Here is an 18,746-nt window from a genome sequence, read left to right as displayed (position 1 = left end):
AATGCTCTGCAAATATGAGACTTTGGGCCAGTTCTTCCATTTAATTAGTTCACTTCCACATATGGACTCTTCAGCACAGTTAGAGAACAAACACACAATAGGAACTATTCATAGCGCATAAGCATATGGTCCCCAATCTCAATGGAATCCTTAGTACTACTGGATATTATTCTTATTTATTCATTGTCACCTTGCTCTTCTGTTCCTTCAGCAGCTATTTTAAACTTTCATCCCTCTCTGGAGGCCTTCTGTTCAGTTTCCACTCTCCCTACTTTCCCTAATCATCCCGTAATTAACAGGGAGTGCTGGTCATCAGGCAGGAACTCTTTCAAGTCCTTCTTTCTACACATTTGTCTTTTAAAAATTCCTTCTGACACCTGGAGTGTCAAGCAAAGGCGTTCCATTTTGTACTCAAGACTAATATATCCCCCAGTGCTTTTCATCGCATCTGCTTTCATCTCCCATGTGATCGTAGTCTATCACATATTCCTCTGTTTTCCTCTATTTTCAGTCCTCTCCACTGGTCCTTCCCTCATACCCGAAAACATATTTCAATCTCTCTCATCTTAGGCTCTCTCTTGAGATTTTATCTTTTCTAGCCACTGTCCTACCCAGCCAAGTTCTTCAAAGGAACAGTACTCAGGTGCTGACTTTACTCCTCACCTGCATTCATGTTTCAGCCATTTGTGACTTGGGTTTTGTCCCCACCATCCCATGGAAAATGCCTTCCGAAAGGTAAGCAATAGCCTCGTAGCTACATATGGATACTTGGTAGTCATTGGGTTAACCAATCTACTCCATTGAACATGGTTGACCACACTTAAAATTTTATTCTTCCTTGGCTTTTTTGACATTGTTTTCTCCTAGTTCTCCTCTATCTATATTTTTCACTGATTCTTCCTTCTTCACATTACCTTTAGATAGCTAGTGTTTTTCAGGGTTTTGTTTTTTACATGCTGTCTCTAGGTGGAATCACCACAATGGTCCCCAGATCTCAAACTATCATTCCTATCTTTCTCCTAAATTTTATACTTAAATGTCTAGTTGACATTTTTATCTGAATGTGCCGTAGCCATCTCACTTTAAACATGGCTAAATTGAGCTCATTATGTGCTTGTAATAGAGTGTAAGTAAGCTCCAGGAGAGCAGGGACCTCATCTGCTTCATCACTGCTAGTTTCCTAGCACCTAACCAGCTAAATAATAACTAGCACATGGTAGATGCTCAATAAATAATATTTGAATGAATGAATCTTTACAGACAGATCTGGTCTTCCTTTTGTATTCCTTATTTTCCCTAAGGTTACTACTGTTCCTATGGTTATCAAGCCAAAAAACTGAGGGCATTCCAGACACTTACCAGATCCTCATTTCTTATTGAACTGGACTTGTTTTGTCAATGCACTCTCTTTTATAACTCCAACGGATCCTCTCTATCCCTGTTTGCACTTGCCTGGTTTAATCTTTCATTGAATCTTACCTGGGTTCTTTAAAAGCTTTCTAACTGGTCTTCCTCCTTCCAGAACTGTGTTCCTCTAATCTATCCTCTAGAACAATGCTGTCCAATAGATACATACTGTGAGTCACGTGTATAATTTAAAATATATGTTTAGTAGCCACATTATGAAAAATAATAATAATTGAATAAAATTAATTTAAATAATATACTTAATTTAACCCAATGTACACAAAAATGTCATTTCAGCATGTAATCAACATAAAAATTATTAATGGGTTATTTCTCATTTTTAAATACGAAGTCTTCAAAATCTGGTGTGGTATTTTATATTTACAGTACATCTCAATTAGGATTAGCCACATTTCAAGAATTCAATTCACATGTGGCTGGTGCAGCTGTAGAGTCTGTGCCTTAATGCTTCAAGAGTCCATCGTGATAATGCCCCTACCTTCTTCTTCATCTTCATATTTTCCCACTTACTTGCTTTTACTTTCCATTCCAGTGTGCATGACTGCATACATTGGTAGATGTTTTTTATTCTACCTGGAATACCTTCCTGTCTCTTTACCTACCATTGCTTTTCCAGTTTGAGGTGACTACTTCCTCTTTGTATCTCCACTACTCTTTCATAACAACTATTAGGATTAGTTGTTTTGACTTGTTATACGTTCCTCTTGCTAAACTGTGAGCTCATCAAGAGCAGGGACCAGGTTGTACTCTTTATTATATCTACAGTCATGTGTATGGTTCATTAAAGAAATGTTTGTTAAACTTAATTTAATTACATAATAGGCTACTGAAAAGTATTTGTTGAATTGAAGTCTATATCATAAGTGATCTTTTTGCTTTTAAAAATTATACAGTCAAGGTAAAAAACAGAAAATGTCAAAAAAAGAAAAAAATTCTGAATTGTTTTCATATTTAAAAATCTTATATATAGGATTTATATAAAAAAGTATATATTATAAATTATGTATAAATTATTTTTATATAAAATTTTGTATGTGTATGTTAATGTATGGTATAACTTGATGCATAGTGTTTGCTGCTTAGCAATATATCTTTAGCATTTTAATACATTGTTAAAAATACTTTAAAATGTGTATATGTATATATATATATTTAATGGCTAAATAGTAATTTATCTTATTAATTATCACAATGTCCTTAGTCAGTTTTCTACTCTTGGTCCTTTAGTTTGCTTATAATTTTTATTGTTGTAAATAACACTGGATTGGTCATCATCATTGATACATCTTAATTGGTATCTGACTATATTCCTGGGAAAAATTTTTAGAAGTGGATAAAATTGCAGGTTCCAACCGAATACATATTTTAAAGGCTAGTATCTTATGTTCCACCTGTCTTGGGTTCAGCACACTGGCTCAGTGCCCTGGGCTTTATTCCTGTTCACCTGGGGCATGAATAAGAACAAATCATAAAGGAAGAGCAGTCTACTGGAGTTCATGAATGGTGACAATTTATGTTCGAGCTGTGAGAAAAATTGTCCTCTTCATGTCAAATCACTGCTTTTCATTTTCCATGATTTCTTGCTGGCTGGGAAGCATTATTTGGAAATTGTGTTAGCTTTGACGATTTAGCTTGCAATCAATAATGAACTGCAGATGAAAAAGAAACCAAATGTGAAGAGACTAATAAGGAAGGTAGAAAAATAGTCTTTCATCAGACTATAGGGGAGCAAATGTTAGCTTTAACAGCTCCAGATGAATTACGTGTGAGGATTCAATGAGATAATACATGCTAAAAGTTCAATATAGTGTCTGACAACATAGTTAAGTACCCAAGAAATCCATGTTACCTGAGATTGGGTAAAATATGATATTTTGACTTGTCTTGAAATTCTTGCACCCAAGGCTAACCTGTTATAATTATTTGGTCTATTCTGAGGAAGGCATGTGAGTATATTTATACTTTGGAGCTCATTTGGTTCTTTCCTCATGTATAGAAAAAATAAGTCAGCCATTCAGAAAACCCTTCATCCTTTTTTAAAAAATGTCCAAATCAGGTAGACTTTAAAGGTGTAGGATTGTTCTGCTGCAAATGGTCATAGCATACTCTTGATGCTATGTTGTATGATATTATCAAACATTATATTGGATATAATAATTTCTTATTTATTTATAAAAGAATGAATGAAAAGCAAGGCCTTGCTTTGTCATCCAGGCTGGAGTGCAACGGCTCCATCACAGCTCACTGCAGCCTCAGCCTCCTGGGCTCAATTTACCAATCCATCTTAGCCTCACCAGTAGCTGGGACCACAGGTGCATACAGCCATGCCTGGCTAATTATTGTATTTTTTTGTAGAAATGGGGTTTCACCATGTTGCTCAGGCTGGTCTCAAACTTTTGGGCTGCTCAAGCTCTCTGCCCACCTTGCCCCCACTAAGTGATGGGATTACAGGCATGAGGCCTGGCCTTTCTCTACTTTTAATCCAGACTGTAGCTGCCTCTATCTGCTTTATTTATAAAAAACAATTAATAAAATGCACATTGTGGCATGTTTTTTCATCAGGTCTTCATACAAATTCCAAATGCTTTATTTGCATTGTGAACCCAACTAACTGTATCCCTCTTCTAATTAGATCCAAAAAGATGCCCGCTGCTATTCCAACCCTACCTGTCCTAAGGGGATGTTTGATACGAGGGAAAGTGGAATGGAAAGAAACAGTGGTCCCAAACAAGCTGTGGAAGGGGTCCATAAAAGTGAGGGGCTTTGAGTCATTGCCTTCTGAAGTTTCTCACTAAGCCCTCTTCTGGGATGTGGGCAAGCCTGAGGGAAGAGAAGGAGTTCCTCAAGGGGACTCCTTGACACAGGCACATTGTTCACTTTACTTGCAGTGTATTATTGTACATGGCAGTTTATGAGAGCCTAGTTACACAGATTTACAGATTGTACTTTCTAGCTTTAATTAGGCTAACCATCACAAAAAGTCCAAGTGTCTTAAAAAGATTACTAAGAAACCATGGTTCATAGTGAATGCTATTAATAATAATGAAAGCACAAGTGAAGGAAAGGAAAGTGCCAGAGCCAACCCCTGTGCTCCTTCTAGTCTGAACCCTTGTCAGCCCCTAATGCAATGAAGACAGTGATGATATAATCACATTTAACAATAGTAGGCTCCCAAATTTCAAAAGTTTGAAGAAGAGTATTTGAAATATGGATTTCCATCTGTTAATCATAATGTGAGGCTATTGTGATTAGCAAGACATTTAAAAATCTTTTTATTTCATTCTTAGAAATTTTATATTTCTATGTATATTCATGGTATAAAAATCTGAATATAAAATGAATGAAATAATCTTAAAAATAATTATGTAGCTCATATGTTAAATAATTAGGATTCATGGGATATTATTACTAAAGCAATCTTACTTCTTTTTCCCACTGTCCCTTTAAAATTTGTTCAGTATGGGTAGTTTTCCCTTGCAGAATGGCCTCCCTAATCTCTTAGGTGACAGAAAGTTGCCATGTAGCTTTAAGTCTTGATTTAGTAGTTTAAATCTTTTGGTTCAAAGAACAATAAAAATTCCAAACTTGTTGCAATATTAAATCTGCTCCTCTCATCCTCCTGAGACCTGGTGCAGGAGAGAATTTGCAAGAGAGGCTGGGAAGAAAGTCTGATCAATGCTCTGTTCTCCAGTGGGTGATTTTACTCTACATGCTTACTGAGGTTTCTGATCCCTTAGTATCTGGGACATGGAGATGAAGGAGTGAAAAGGATGCAGGGAATTATTACTCAACTGATACTGTCATATGCATATGTTTAAAATCATCTGATATCTTTGGAGTCATCACTTCTGGGCCCCATCAGTACAACTTCCTTTGGTAGCCAGTGACTCCCCTAGTCTTTTATCAGGAACCCTCTTGAGCAGGGTCCCCCCACTCCCCCACTTTTTTTTTTTTTTTTTTTTTGAGATGGAGTCTCACTTTGTCACCAGGCTGGAGTGCAGTGGTGCAATCTAGGCTCACTGCAACCTCTGCCTCCCGGGTTCAAGTGATTCTCCTACCTCAGCCTTCTGAGTAGCTGGGACTACATGCGCGTGCCACCACACCCAGCTAATTTTTGTATTTTTAGTAGAGATGGGGTTTCACCATGTTGGTCTCAATCTCTTGACCTCGTGATCCACCTGCCTTGGCCTCCCAAAGTGCTGAGATTACAGGTGTGAAACACTGTGCCCGGCCCAGCAGGTTCTCTTTTAAAAGGATCCTAGGCTAATATTCCTTTTAAGAGTTGCACATTTGGGCCCTGGAATTTGGGAGCCTTTGATCTGTCTTTGGAAAAAAGGGCACATAATTCTTATATGTAGTTATTTCTTCTTCTGATACCACTTTAGCCAATCTCTCTCTCATACTTTGGATTTATTAGTTGTAAGGCAGACAACAACCTACTGTGTCCCCCTCCTGCAGGGAACACCTCTCAAGCTCTCTGATGGTCTCAGTGACCCTCAAGCCAGAGCTCAGCTGAGCAGCAGAGCAGGCAATGACCCCTCTGTTCTCCCATGGATAGAGGGTGGTGGGATCATGCTCAACACACAGCACAACTCTTTCCAAAAATCCTCCCCACAAATCCTCCTTAATTTCCAGGAACTTGACATTTTTATTCTGGGTGTGGGTAGGTGTTAGAAATTTTGGCATGTTTGTCCCTCTCACAGCTCATTTTGGTGTCTATTATCTTTCATGTTTTTGTGTAATTACAATGGTCTTATGCTAAAAATTACTTTCACTTTATTACCTTCTCCAGGGGGAGACAAAAGATGTCACCTTAATTTCTAAGGTTTAAATTCATTGAGTACTGTTTTTCTACCTGGCACGTGCCTTAGTCATCACTTAAGAATCTCAAAGGAAAGCTCAATTGCAGAATACTTTGGCAAAGGGTTCTTAACATTTAGAATTTGGGATCTGATAGGCTTTAAAGGAAAGTTGGAAGGGTAAATCAATTGCTCTCAGTTAGGGACAGGTTTCAAAGGTACAGTGATGAGGTCAATGTAATTTAAAGCAATTTAGCTTGGAGCAGTTTGTCTTTTTTATAACATTTGTGTCTCTCACATAATTTTTCTGGCTATACTTTCAGAACTGCAAGTTCAGCCCTTTTATTACGAGCTAAAGATTGATGATCAATTAACATTTCTGTTAGGTGTCAAAAGTAATTCTATTGGTTTAATGCATTGCTATTACTTTAGCTGCTGAACAAATATTTACATGTCATGAGAACATCTCCAGTTCTCAGATCACCAATTTTCGATTAATTTTGAATTGTGTATCTTGCTCATGCTGTTCTAATATTCTTTCTGTATTATTCTGAAAGACCCCATTGCAGTTAGTTAGAGGCCAGACAACAGCTGTTCTTCTTCCTTTAGTGTTAGAAAGTGACAGAATAATGAATACAGTTACTTCTTATGATAGATTAAAAATGATTAATTAATAGACATCCTTTTTTAAGCAGCAGCATAGCACAAAGGTTATATTAATTTTGCAATGAAAACATCTTTATTTTCCAGCAGGAAGCATTTTGCTTGTTTGTTTTAAATCACTCCCTCCACAATATAATAGATATAGGAAGAACATTAAATTAAACATCTCTAAATGTGTTTAATTTAACTTCAAAAACTTTCGAGAAAATCGACCTACATGAAAATTTGATTTTGGCTCATATGTGAATGAATTAAATTTAGGTAATCACAAAGATCAGCTTCACTACTAGGAGGTTTCAATTAATTATATTTGCTCATAAGGCTGAATTCACTCTGGGGGGAGAGGGTTATCAAAATACCAAACAAATATATTTATTTTGTGATTTAAAAATGCTGGGTTTGAAAAAGCTAATGATTAATTATTGTTAGGTTTCTAAATATTCAAACATTTACAGTTTTAAAAAATTTATTTATTTTAAGGCAGCCCCTCTAATGAAGGGGTTTGTGAAGTGTTGACAAATTTTGAGAGTACTAATTTGGTTCAGAAACCCAGTTCTTTAAGTAGAGAGTAAAGACTCAAAGGACAAAAAGAACAATGCTAAAGAATGAACACTTGCTAAGTATTAACAAAGTTACCCATGAACTGTTCCTTTATTAGAGAGAATATACTAGGGCTTGACTGGGCCTATGCAAGCCACATCTGTTTTGATTGAAATAAGACATTTTAAGAAGTAAAGTTTGGCACAAAGATAACCTAAGTGAAGTAGTTTTCCCAGGGCTTTGCAGGGATGAGAAGACTGACCCAGATACAAGAGTCAGCTAAGGTACTGTATAAAGACTTAATTAAAAGCAAAATACCTAGAAAGGCATCTCTGCAGAGATGGGGGAAAGACCAGAAATATAAAAAATTTCAAACCTTTATGAGTCAGCACTAGAGGACACCTACTGCCAAAGCTGCTGGCATCTGGAGGGCTGTTTCAGCTGCAGTGAGAATAGTACCCTGATAGAAGTTTCTAACTCTGGGGATAAAAGGTGAGAAGTTCATAGAAGACTGTAACTAAACCAGATATCTATTAAAAATTTTGCAGTGGTAGATTCACATTTGGTGTATTATTTTTTGTTATTGCTTTAAATTATAACTCCCTTAAATAACTTATTGATAGATAAATCAATCTATAAGTTAATACTGTTATGTAGTAAAGGGTTATACTTTCTGAAAGTAAATTATCTTAGGAACTAGCTAAATCAGCTTGTTAAAAAGAACTAGGGTTTATAAATGTTTCCTTTCTAAAAATGTTAACCCTTCCACATAATAGTAAGTACCCAGAACTGCACATAAGAGGCACAAGGAGACTTAATGAGGTTATGAAATCTGAACCATAGATTCAATCTTGACTAAATGTCAAAATTTCATACTGACTTAAAGAAAATTTTCTAAAAATCTTTGCTTGAATATTATTATCAGAATCAGGCAAGCCTCGGGTATGTTAGAATTTTGAAAGAATTACACGGATTTTAATAAATGGTTTCATTAAACACTAATGTCTAGGGAATATTTCCTGCTGAATAAGAAAATTCACCTTGTTAGGGAAGGTACATGGGTAACTGGTGAGGGAGGAAGAGGGCACTTCCAGCTGTGAAGGCAATTTTCTATACTTGTCTGAATATCTATGCCATTGGAGCTTTAGATAAAACTTTGAAAGAAGTTTTTTGTTTTTACCGTGTCATCACTTGTGTGACTTTGGGTGAAACGATAAATCTCCAAGCATTTTGGTGCCTGTTTGGCAAAATTGGGATGACAATTATATTCTGCAAACATGATTTCTTAAATTTTCTTTCTGCTTAAAGCACGCAAATCTACACTCATCTGCTTCATGCCGTAACATGGCATAATACTATTCAATACTAGGCTTTCTACAAATTTCTGTTCTTCTAAGTCCATATTCTTTCTTTATAAATTTTCCCCCACTATCAACTTCTAATAAGTTATCTCTCCAATATTATAGGGACCACTTTGACTTTAGGCCTTATTTCTTTTAATATTTATTTTGGATTCAACAAGAAGCCACCGATATAATTTGTGTGTGTATGTGTCTGTGTGTGTGTGTGTGTGTGTGTGTATTCTTCCAGAATTTTCTTTTATTTTTAAAACACAGATGGAAGCAAATGGTACACAATTTAATATATTAATTTTTAAAAATTTAATACATCTTAGAGATTGTTTTAATCAGTACATAAGGGACTTCCCCATTCTTATTATATATACATATGCTGTAATTCTGTTACTGTAAATGTGCTGTAAGTTATTCAAGTTCTTATTAAGGTTTTATGCTATTATGAATAACTTGGTATATGCATCACTTCACTCATTCGAAAATATATCTGAGGATAAATTCTTAGAAGTGGAATGGCTAAGGAAAATGGTATGTGCATTTGTAATGTTGGTAGAGATTGCCAAGTTGCCTGTCATAGAGAGTGTACTGACTTACCACTAGTAATGTGTGAGAGTTAGGCTTTGTTACTTTTTGCTTGAACCACTCTAATAACTTTCTAAATGACCTCCTCACTTTTGTTTCTCCCAGCACTAATATATCCCAAATGCTAACACAGAGAAATCCTCCTAAAACAAAAGTCCTTTGCTTAGGAAATATCAGTAACTCCTATTTTCCATCAAATTAAACTTCTTAACCTGGTGCTCAGAATCCTTGACAAAACAGGCCTATATTCATTCTTGAGTTTTATCTTCTACCACATACACCCTATATTCCAGATAAATTGAATCATTCCTTGTTCTATGCTGTGCTTTAGGCCTGAAACAGTTTCCTCTGTACAGAATGCTTCTCTACATATGTCTTTCAGTCTAAATCCTATCAACAAGGACCATCTCAAATATTACCTACCTAAAGGTCCAAATAGGTTAGCCTTTAGGCTTATGTTCTTTGTTTTGCTAATTAATAGTGTACACTCAGAATAAATAAATGCTTCTATTATAATAACTGGATTTTGGTTTAGATGTAATTCAAATCTTCTTGGTTATGTAGTTGCCCAGTTCACAGATGACAGGAAGGAAAGCATGAAAAGGGGATGAATGTGGGTGGGTGTTGGGTGTTGTGGGTGTTGTAGAGGGTAGTGGCAAGAGACACATATCTATTGAAAGCCCAACTTTGGGAGGCCGAGGTGGGCGGATCACGAGGTCAGGAGATCGAGACCATCCTGGCTAACATGGTGAAACCCTGTCTCTACTAAAAATACAAAAAATTAGCTGGGCGTGGTGGCGGGCTCCTGTAGTCCCAGCTACTCGGGAGGCTGAGGCAGGAGAAGGGTGTGAACCTGGGAGGCGGAGCTTGCAGTAAGCCGAGATCGTGGCACTGCACTCCAGCCTGGGCAACAGAGCGAGACTCCGTCTCAAAAAAAAAAAAAAAAAAAAAAAAAAAAAGAAAGCCCAATAGGAGGCCAGTACTGTGTATTTGTACTGTCATCACCTATAAGAAGAACCTTATGGAGGTGGATATTATCATCTCCACTTTACAGTCAGACAAGCCATATAACTAGTAAACAGTTGATCAGGATTTAAACTCAGGTCTATCTGGATGCAAAGCCTAGACTCTCACATTGTACTACATTGACTTATCTGGCAGAGAATAGCAGCAAGAAATGACTAATATCTTGAACTCTATCTCTAAAGTTGAAGAAATAAACACCTATGAAGAGCTGAACAAGAACATTAACATCACTAACTGGAACCATCTAATGTAGATACAACTGTCCTATACTCTGTGAGTGTCAATGTATTAGAGCACAATGAGATAAGCAAATTATGGGTGGAATATCCTGATTTAGAGGGCAGGGAAAGGTTTACTGTATATAGGAAGATTTCCATTCTGTTTTTTAAATGATATGTAAATAGATAAACTCAATGTATCTAGCATATGAACTCAATGGCAATGTCTATCATTCTGTAAATAGATGATAAATTAGTATGCATATTGTGTATATTCTTGTGTATTTCTCTGTTGTTCTCTTTGAGTATCTATTTGTCTATCTCAAGCCCATCTGCATAAATGAAAATCTTCCCCATTCACAAATGAATTTACTGTCACTGTAAAGTGGAAGATAAGGCCTGCTCAACTCTAGAGAAATGTTAAGCACATAGAAAATAGAAGCAATGATAACATTAACAATATTATTAAAATGAAAAGAAATTGAACAACATTTAAAAACTCCAGAATTAACAGTTTTTTAGAGTTAACATAAAATGAAGTAAAAAGCAACTTTAATATAATAAGCCAATTACTTGTACACAGGTATAGAGTGAGTGAATACTAAGAAAATCATGGGTTTGTTGACTCTAATTTCACACTGAATATGATAAGCAACTATATTCGTGTTAGAATTGCTCTGTTAACTTTCTCTGCTTTCTAAACTAATCAAATTCATTGTTTTTATCTCTAAATATTATTTAATAACCACTTTATTAGAAGTGCCAATATCTTAGAGAATATATATAGATAGATTTATATTTATATTCACAAAGACACATGTGTATATACACATATTCACAGGTAATATTGTTAAATCAAGTTTATCCTAAAGTTGCTTCCTTACATACTTTAAGTTTGGCATAAAGATTTCTCTGTACATAGTGAACAGTAACCTCAATGGAAGTTTAAATAGACAGTAACCTACTCTTGTGCCAGTCACCAAGTTTTGGCCAGTCAGAGGCAGCCAACTGTTCAAAACATGTTCAAATAAGGCAAATGTTGAGCTGTAACCAATCTGGCTGTTTGTGTACCTCACTTCCATTTTCTGTATGTCACTTTCCTTTTTGTGACCATAAATCTTCCACCACGTGGCTGCACTGGAGTCTCTCTGAGCTTACTCTGGCTAAGGAGGCTGCCAGATGCCAGATTCACAGATCATTCTTTGCTCAGTTAAACTCTGTTAAGTTTAATTTGTCTAAGGCTTTTTTTTTTCCACAGATGGTGTCAGAAATGGTATCCGAATTAGAGCTTCCAGTGACCCCCAGGAGCATCAAGTGACCAAGTGAGGTACCTGCAGGGCTCATTGTGTCCATTGCTCTTTCACAGCAACTGGGGATGATGATAAGTTCTCTCTCAGATTCAAAGCTCCACATATTTGTGTTTTGAGCTTTCTGAGTTTGTTTGAGCAAATTTCTGATCGAAACTAGGTTTGGAAGTCACAAAAAAACTGAATTGGGTCCAGAATCTGATAATTAACTGGCTTGGATCTAGTTACAGGCCTCTTATGTCTGAATGGTTCAGACAGAAACCAGTAGAAAATGGCAATATTTCAGGGGATGCAAACTTTGGTTTTGGAAATTTATAGGGATTTTTGTGTTCTACCTCCTTTGTTTTTCTTGTGTGCTGAGGTAGGAAAAAATTACTGGCTAAGTTGATTAAGAGGATCTGAGAATTAAAGCTAAGATTCAAGATAAAAATGGGATCCTTATTTTCTTAAGAACTGAGTAATGTAGCTTCTGACTATGCCCACACTTACATGTGTAAGTATTAGGTTCTGGAAACAGCAAACACTTTTAGAAATAGCAAAATCTTACTAAAGGTAATTTAAAATTACAATGCAACATTCCAAAGAAACAACACTGCACTTGAAGAAGTGCAGTTGAAAATGAGGGCTCACAACCCTATGCACACAAATTAGAAAATCTAGAGGAAGTGGGTAAATTCCTGGAAGGACACAATCTTCCAAGACTGAATCAGGAAGAGATTGAAAACCTGAATAGACCACTATCGACTTCTGAAATTGAATCAGTAATTAAGAACCTGCTAACCAAAAAAAGCCCTGGCTCAGATGGATTCACAGCTGAATTCTACCAGACATACAAAGAACTGATACCAATCCTACTGAAATTATTCAAAAAATCAAAGAGGAGGGGTTCCTTTCTAAATATTCTATGAAGCCAGCATCAGCCTGGTACCCAAATCTGGCAGAGACACAATTAAAAAAGGAAACTTTAGACCCATATCTCTCATGAATATAGACATGAAAATCCTCAACAAAATACTAGAAAATCAAATCCAGCAGCATATTGAAAAGTTAGTAAAACATGATCAAGTAAGCTTTATTCCTGGAATGCAAGGCTGGTTCAACATATGCAAATGAATAAATGTGATTCACTACATAAGCAGAATCAAAAGCAAAAATGAAATTATCTTCTCAATAGATGCAGAAAAAGCTTTTGATGAAATCCAACATCCCTTCATGTTAAAAACCCTCAACAGACTAGGCAATGAAGGAACATACTTCAAAATAATAAGAGCCATCTATGACAAACCCACAGCCAACATCATACTAAGTGGACAATAGCTTGAAGCATTTCCTTTGAGAACTGGAACAGAACCAAGATGCACACTCTTACCACTCATGTTCAACACAGTACTGGAAGTCATAGCTGGAACAATCAGGCAAGAGAAAGAAATAAAAGGCATCCAAATAGGAAAGGAAGTCAAACTCTCCGTTTGCTGATGACATAATTCTATACCTAGAAAATCCTAAAGACTTTGCCAATAGTCTCCTAGAATAGGTAAACACCTTTAGTAAAGTTTCAGGTTACAAAATCATTGTATAAAAATCAGTAGCATTTTCTATATGCCAACAAAGTCCGGGCTGAGAGTGAAATCAAGAACATAATCCCATTTACAATAGCCAAAAGAAAATGAAATATCTAGGAATACAGGTAGCCAAGGAGGCAAAAGATCTCTACAAAGAGAACTACAAAACATTGCAGAAGGAGATCAGAGATGACATAAATGGGGAAACATTCCATGCCAATGAATTGGAAGAATCAGTTTCGTAAAAATGGCCATACTGTCCAAAGCAATTTAAAGATTCAACACTATTCCTATCAAACTACCAAAGCCGTTTTTCACAGAACAAATGATTCTAAAATAAATATGGAACTGAAAAAGAGCCCCAATAGCCAAAGCTATCCTAAGCAAAAGAATGAAGCCAGAGGTATCACATTACCCAACTTCAAGGCTACACTATATAAGGCTACACTACTCCTCCTCCTCCTACTACACTACTACTATAAGGCTACAGTAACCAAAACAACTTAGTACTGGTACAGAAACAGACAAAGACAAATGGAAGAGAATAGAAAACTCAGAAATAAAGATGCACACCTACCACAATCTGATCTTCAACAAGGCTGACAAAAACAAGCCATGGGGAAAGCACTTCCCATTCAATAAATGTTGCTGAGATAACTAGTTAGCCGTATGCAGAAGAATGAAACCAGACCCCTACCTTTCACCATATACAAAAATTAACTCAAAATGGATTAAAGATTTCAATGAAGGTCCTCAAACTGTAAAGATCCTGGAAGACAACCTAGGAAATACTTATCTCAAAGTCAGCCTTGGTAAAGAATTTTTGGCTAAGTATGAAAAGCCATTGCAACAACAACAACAAAAAGACAAAAAGGATCTAATTAAACTAAAAAGCTTCTGCACATCAAAAGAAACTATGAACAAAGCAAACAGACAACCTGCAGAATGAGAGACGATATCTGCAAACTGTGCATCCAACAATGGCCTAGTATCCAGAATCTATAGGGAGCTTGAACAAATCAACAGGCAAAACACCAAATAACTTCATTAAAAAATGGGCAAAGGACATGAATACATACTTCTCAAAAGACGACGTACAAGTCACCAACAAACATGAAAAAATGCTCAGCATCACTAATCATCAGAGAAATGCAAATCAAACTGACAGTGAGATAAAATCTCACACCAGTCAGAATGGCTGTTACTAAAAATCCAAAAAACAACAGATGCTGGTGAAGATGTGGAGAAAAGTGGACGCTTATACATTGTTAGTGGGAATTTAAATTAGTTTAGCCACTGTGGAAAGCAATCTGGAGATTTCTCAAAGAACCTAAAACAGGGCTACCATTCATCTCAGCCATACCATTACCAGGTTTACACCCAAAAGAAAATAAATCATTCTACCAAAAAGACACATGCACTTTTCTGTTCATTGTTGCACTATTCACAGTAGCAAAGACATGGGATCAACCTAGCTGCCCATCAGTGGTGGATTGAATAAAGAAAATGCGGTATATACACACCACGGAATAGTACACAGTTATAAAAAAATGAAATCATGGCCTTTGCAGCAACATGGATGGAGCTGGAGGCCATAATCCTCAGCAAATTAATGCAGAAACAGAAAATTCAAAACTGCATGTTCTTCCTTCTAATTGGGAGCTAAGCATTGAGAACACATGGACATAAATATTAGAAGGATAGACACTGTGGACTACTTGAGCTTGGGAGTGGGTGGGTTGAAAAACTACCTATTGAGTACTATACTATGCTTACTACCAGGGTGAGGGAACCTGTACTCCAAACTTCAGCATCATACAATATTCCTATGTAACAAATCTGTACATGTACCCTGTATTTAAAATAAAAGTTGAAATTAAAAAAAAAGAAAAGAGAATGAAGCTTTCCAAATTACTCTCATCTATGGATGCCTACTGATATGCAGAAGCTTCTAAAGTATTTCAGTATTTTAAATTAAAGACTCCTTATAAAAGGCAAATAAAAATCTTAAATAACTAATAAGAAAAATTAAATCCGCTTATTTTTTTGCTTAGTTACTATACTGCCCCAAAGACAAAAAAGAAAGCTATCCTGGATAAAAAGTTTATATAAGGTAGGCCCTACAGCTGGGTAGAAAACCAAGTAGGCTTTCACGGTACCTGATTTCAGGACTTGGTTTTTAGATGGCATTTCTGGACTTGCCTTAGGACAGAAGGGACCTCACTGCTCTAAAGGGTGAGTCCCAGGCCAGGCAGCATTCACCACAAGCGGACTGAAGAGCCCTTGAGCCTTAAGGGAACATGATGGTAGTCTGGCAGTACTCCCTGTGGGCCTGAGGTGGCCGTGGCCGTGGGGTGAGGCTCACTGCATTTGGAAAGGGGAGGGAAGCATGGGAAGCACTGCATCTTGTGGTTTGAGTGCCAGCTTAGCCACAGTACAATAGAACACCAGGTAGATTTCTATGATTTTTGACTCTAGTTTCTGGCTCCTGAATGGCACCTCTGGACCCTCCTGGAGCTTGGGCTTGGAGAAACTCATCACCCTCAAGGGAAGAACATAGGCCTGGCTGGCTCTGTCACCAGCTAATTGCAGATCCTCAGGGCCTTGAATGAACATAGCCGGTAGCCAAAGAGTGGTTACAGCAGGGCTTGGGCAAGACCCAGTGCTCTGCTGGTTTCAGGTCTGACCCAGCACAGTTCTAGGGGTGATGGCTACAGGGGTGCTTGTGTCATTCCACCTCTAGCTCCAGGTGGCCCAGCACAGAGAGAGACTGGGACAAAGTAAAGGAAGAGAACCAGAGTCTCCAGTAATCCAGATAATTCTTCTGGATCTTGTCCAAGACTATCAAGGCAGTACCTCTATGAGTCTGCAAGAATCATAGTGGTACTGGTCTTGGGGTCCTCTCTAAAGCAGATATAGCTTAGATCATAACACCCAAGTCCTTTTGAATATCTGGAAAGGCTTCCCAGGAAGAATGGGTATAAAGAGCCCAGACTGCAAAGACTACAATAAATACCTAACTCTTCAATGGCCAGACACAAATGAACACCTACAAGTATCCAGACAATCCAGGAAAACATGACTTCAGTGAATAAACTAAATAAGGCACCAGAAACCAAGCCTGGAGAAACAGGGATATGTGACCTTTCAGACAGAGAACTCAAAATAGCTGTTTGAGGAAACCCAAAGAAATTCAAGACAACACAGAGAAGAAATTCAGGATTCTATTAGATGAATTTGACAAAGAGATTAAAATAATTAAAAAGGATCAGGCAGAAATTCTGGAGTTGAAAAATGCAGCTGGCATGCTGAAGAAATCATCAGACTCATTCAATAGCAGAGTTGATCAAGCAGAAAAAAGAATCAGCGAGCTTGAAAACAGGCTATTTGAAAATACAGTCAGAGGAGACAAAAGCAAAAAGAATAAAAAACCATGAAGCATGCCTACAGGATCTAGAAAATAGCCTCAAAAGGGCAAATCTAAGAGTTATTGGCTTTAAAGAGTATGTAGAGAAAGAGATGCGTAGAAACTTTATTCAAAGGGATAATAACAGAGAGCTTCCTAAACCTAGAGAAAGATATCAGTATCCAAGTACAAGAAGGTTACAGAACACCAAGCAGATTTCATGCAAAGAAGACTAACTCAAGGCATCTGGTAATTCAACTCGCAAAGGTCAAGGATAAAAAAAGGTTCCAAAAAGCAGCAAGAGAAAAGAAACAAATAATGGAGCTCCAACACATCTAGTGGCAGCCTTTTCAGTGGAAACCTTACAGGCCAAGAGAGAGTGGAATGAAATATTTAAAGTGCTGAAGGGAAGAGAACTTTTATGCTAGAATAGTATATCTGGTGAAAATATCCTTCAAGAATGAAGAAAAAGTAAAGACTTTCCTAGACAAAAAAAAGTTGAGGGATTTTATCAATATCAGATTTTTTTACAAGAAATGCTAAAGGGAGTACTTTAATAAGAAAGAAAAGGACATTAATGAGCAATAAATAATCACTTGAAGGTGCAAAATTCACTAGTAATAGTAAGTCTGCAGAAGAACAGAATATTATAGCACTGTAAATGTGGTGTGTAAACTACTGTTATTTAAGGAGAAAGACTAAATGACTTACCAATCAAACATAGTAACTACAACAACTTTTCAAGACATATTACAATAAGATTTAAATAGTAACAAAAACTTAAAGCAGGGGCACAAAGTTAATGCATGAAGTCTTTGTAAATTTTCTTTTTGTTAGTTTGTTTATGCAAACAATGTTATTATCAGCTTAAAATAATGGGTTATAACGTAGTATTTGCAAGCTTCATGATACCCTCAAATCAAAAAACATACAATGGAGACACAAAAAATAAAAAGCAACTAACTAAATCATATCACCAATGAAAGTTACCTTCACAGAAAGAAAGGCATGAAGGAAAGAAAGAAGGGAGAGAAGACCATAAAACAGCCAGAAAACAAATCACAAAATGGCAGGGGTAAGTCCTTACTTATCTATAAATTGAATGTAAATGGACACAGTTCTTCAAAGGACACAGAGTAGCTGAAGGGATAAAAAAAAACAATGAGGCCAGGTGCGGTGGCTCACGCCTGTAATCCCAGCACTTTGGGAGGCTGAGGCGGGCATATCACTTGGTCAAGAGGTCAAGACCATCCTGGCCAACATGGTAAAACCCTGTCTCTACTAAAAATACAAAAATTAGCTGGGCGTGGTGGTGCGTGTCTGTAGTCTCAGCTACTCAGGAGGCTGAGGCAGGAGAATTGCTTGAATCCAGGAGGCGGAGGTTGCAGCAAGCCAAGATCGTGCCACTGTACTCCAGCCTGGTGACAGAGTGAGACTCCATCTCAAAAAAAAAAAATCCAAAAACCAAAAAAAAAAAAAACACAAAAAACAAAACAAAACACACCAAAAAAACCCCCCAAAAACTGAGACCCAATGATCTGTTGCCCACAAGAAACAGACTTCACCTATAAAACAGACTTCACCTATAAAACACACATGGAAAATAAAGGGATTGAAAAAGATATTCCAAGTCCATGGAAACCAAAAAAGAGCAGAAGCAGCTATATTCATATCAGACAAAATAGATTTCAAGACAAAAACTGTAAGAATAGACAAAGAAGGTCACTATATAATGATAAGGGGTTCAATTCAGCAAGAGGATATAACGATTTTAAATATATATGCACTGAATGCTGGAGCACCTAGATGTTTAAAGAAAATATTATTAGAGCTAAAGAGAGAAGTAGACCCCAATATAAT

At 36.9% G+C, this 18,746-nt stretch overlaps 1 protein-coding gene and 1 long non-coding RNA gene across 5 annotated transcripts in view; one reads left to right on the top strand and one right to left on the bottom strand.

Moving 5' to 3' along the window:
- Nucleotides 1-18,308, top strand: part of LOC129532907 (uncharacterized) — a 68,366-nt gene extending 50,058 nt beyond the window's left edge. The window contains exon 4 of the long non-coding RNA XR_008678835.2: nt 11,870-18,308. This is a non-coding gene — a long non-coding RNA (uncharacterized lncRNA). The remainder of the gene's footprint in view (nt 1-11,869) is intronic.
- NDST3 (N-deacetylase and N-sulfotransferase 3) overlaps nt 1-18,746 on the bottom strand; it is a 227,282-nt gene that overhangs the window by 42,525 nt on the left and 166,011 nt on the right. The window lies entirely within an intron of this gene.

Source organism: Gorilla gorilla, chromosome 3, assembly GCF_029281585.2.
Source record: "Gorilla gorilla gorilla isolate KB3781 chromosome 3, NHGRI_mGorGor1-v2.1_pri, whole genome shotgun sequence".
NCBI lineage: Eukaryota > Metazoa > Chordata > Mammalia > Primates > Hominidae > Gorilla > Gorilla gorilla.
The sequence above is the reverse complement of the archived record's forward strand: the minus strand, read 5'-3'. Positions and strand labels throughout refer to the sequence as shown.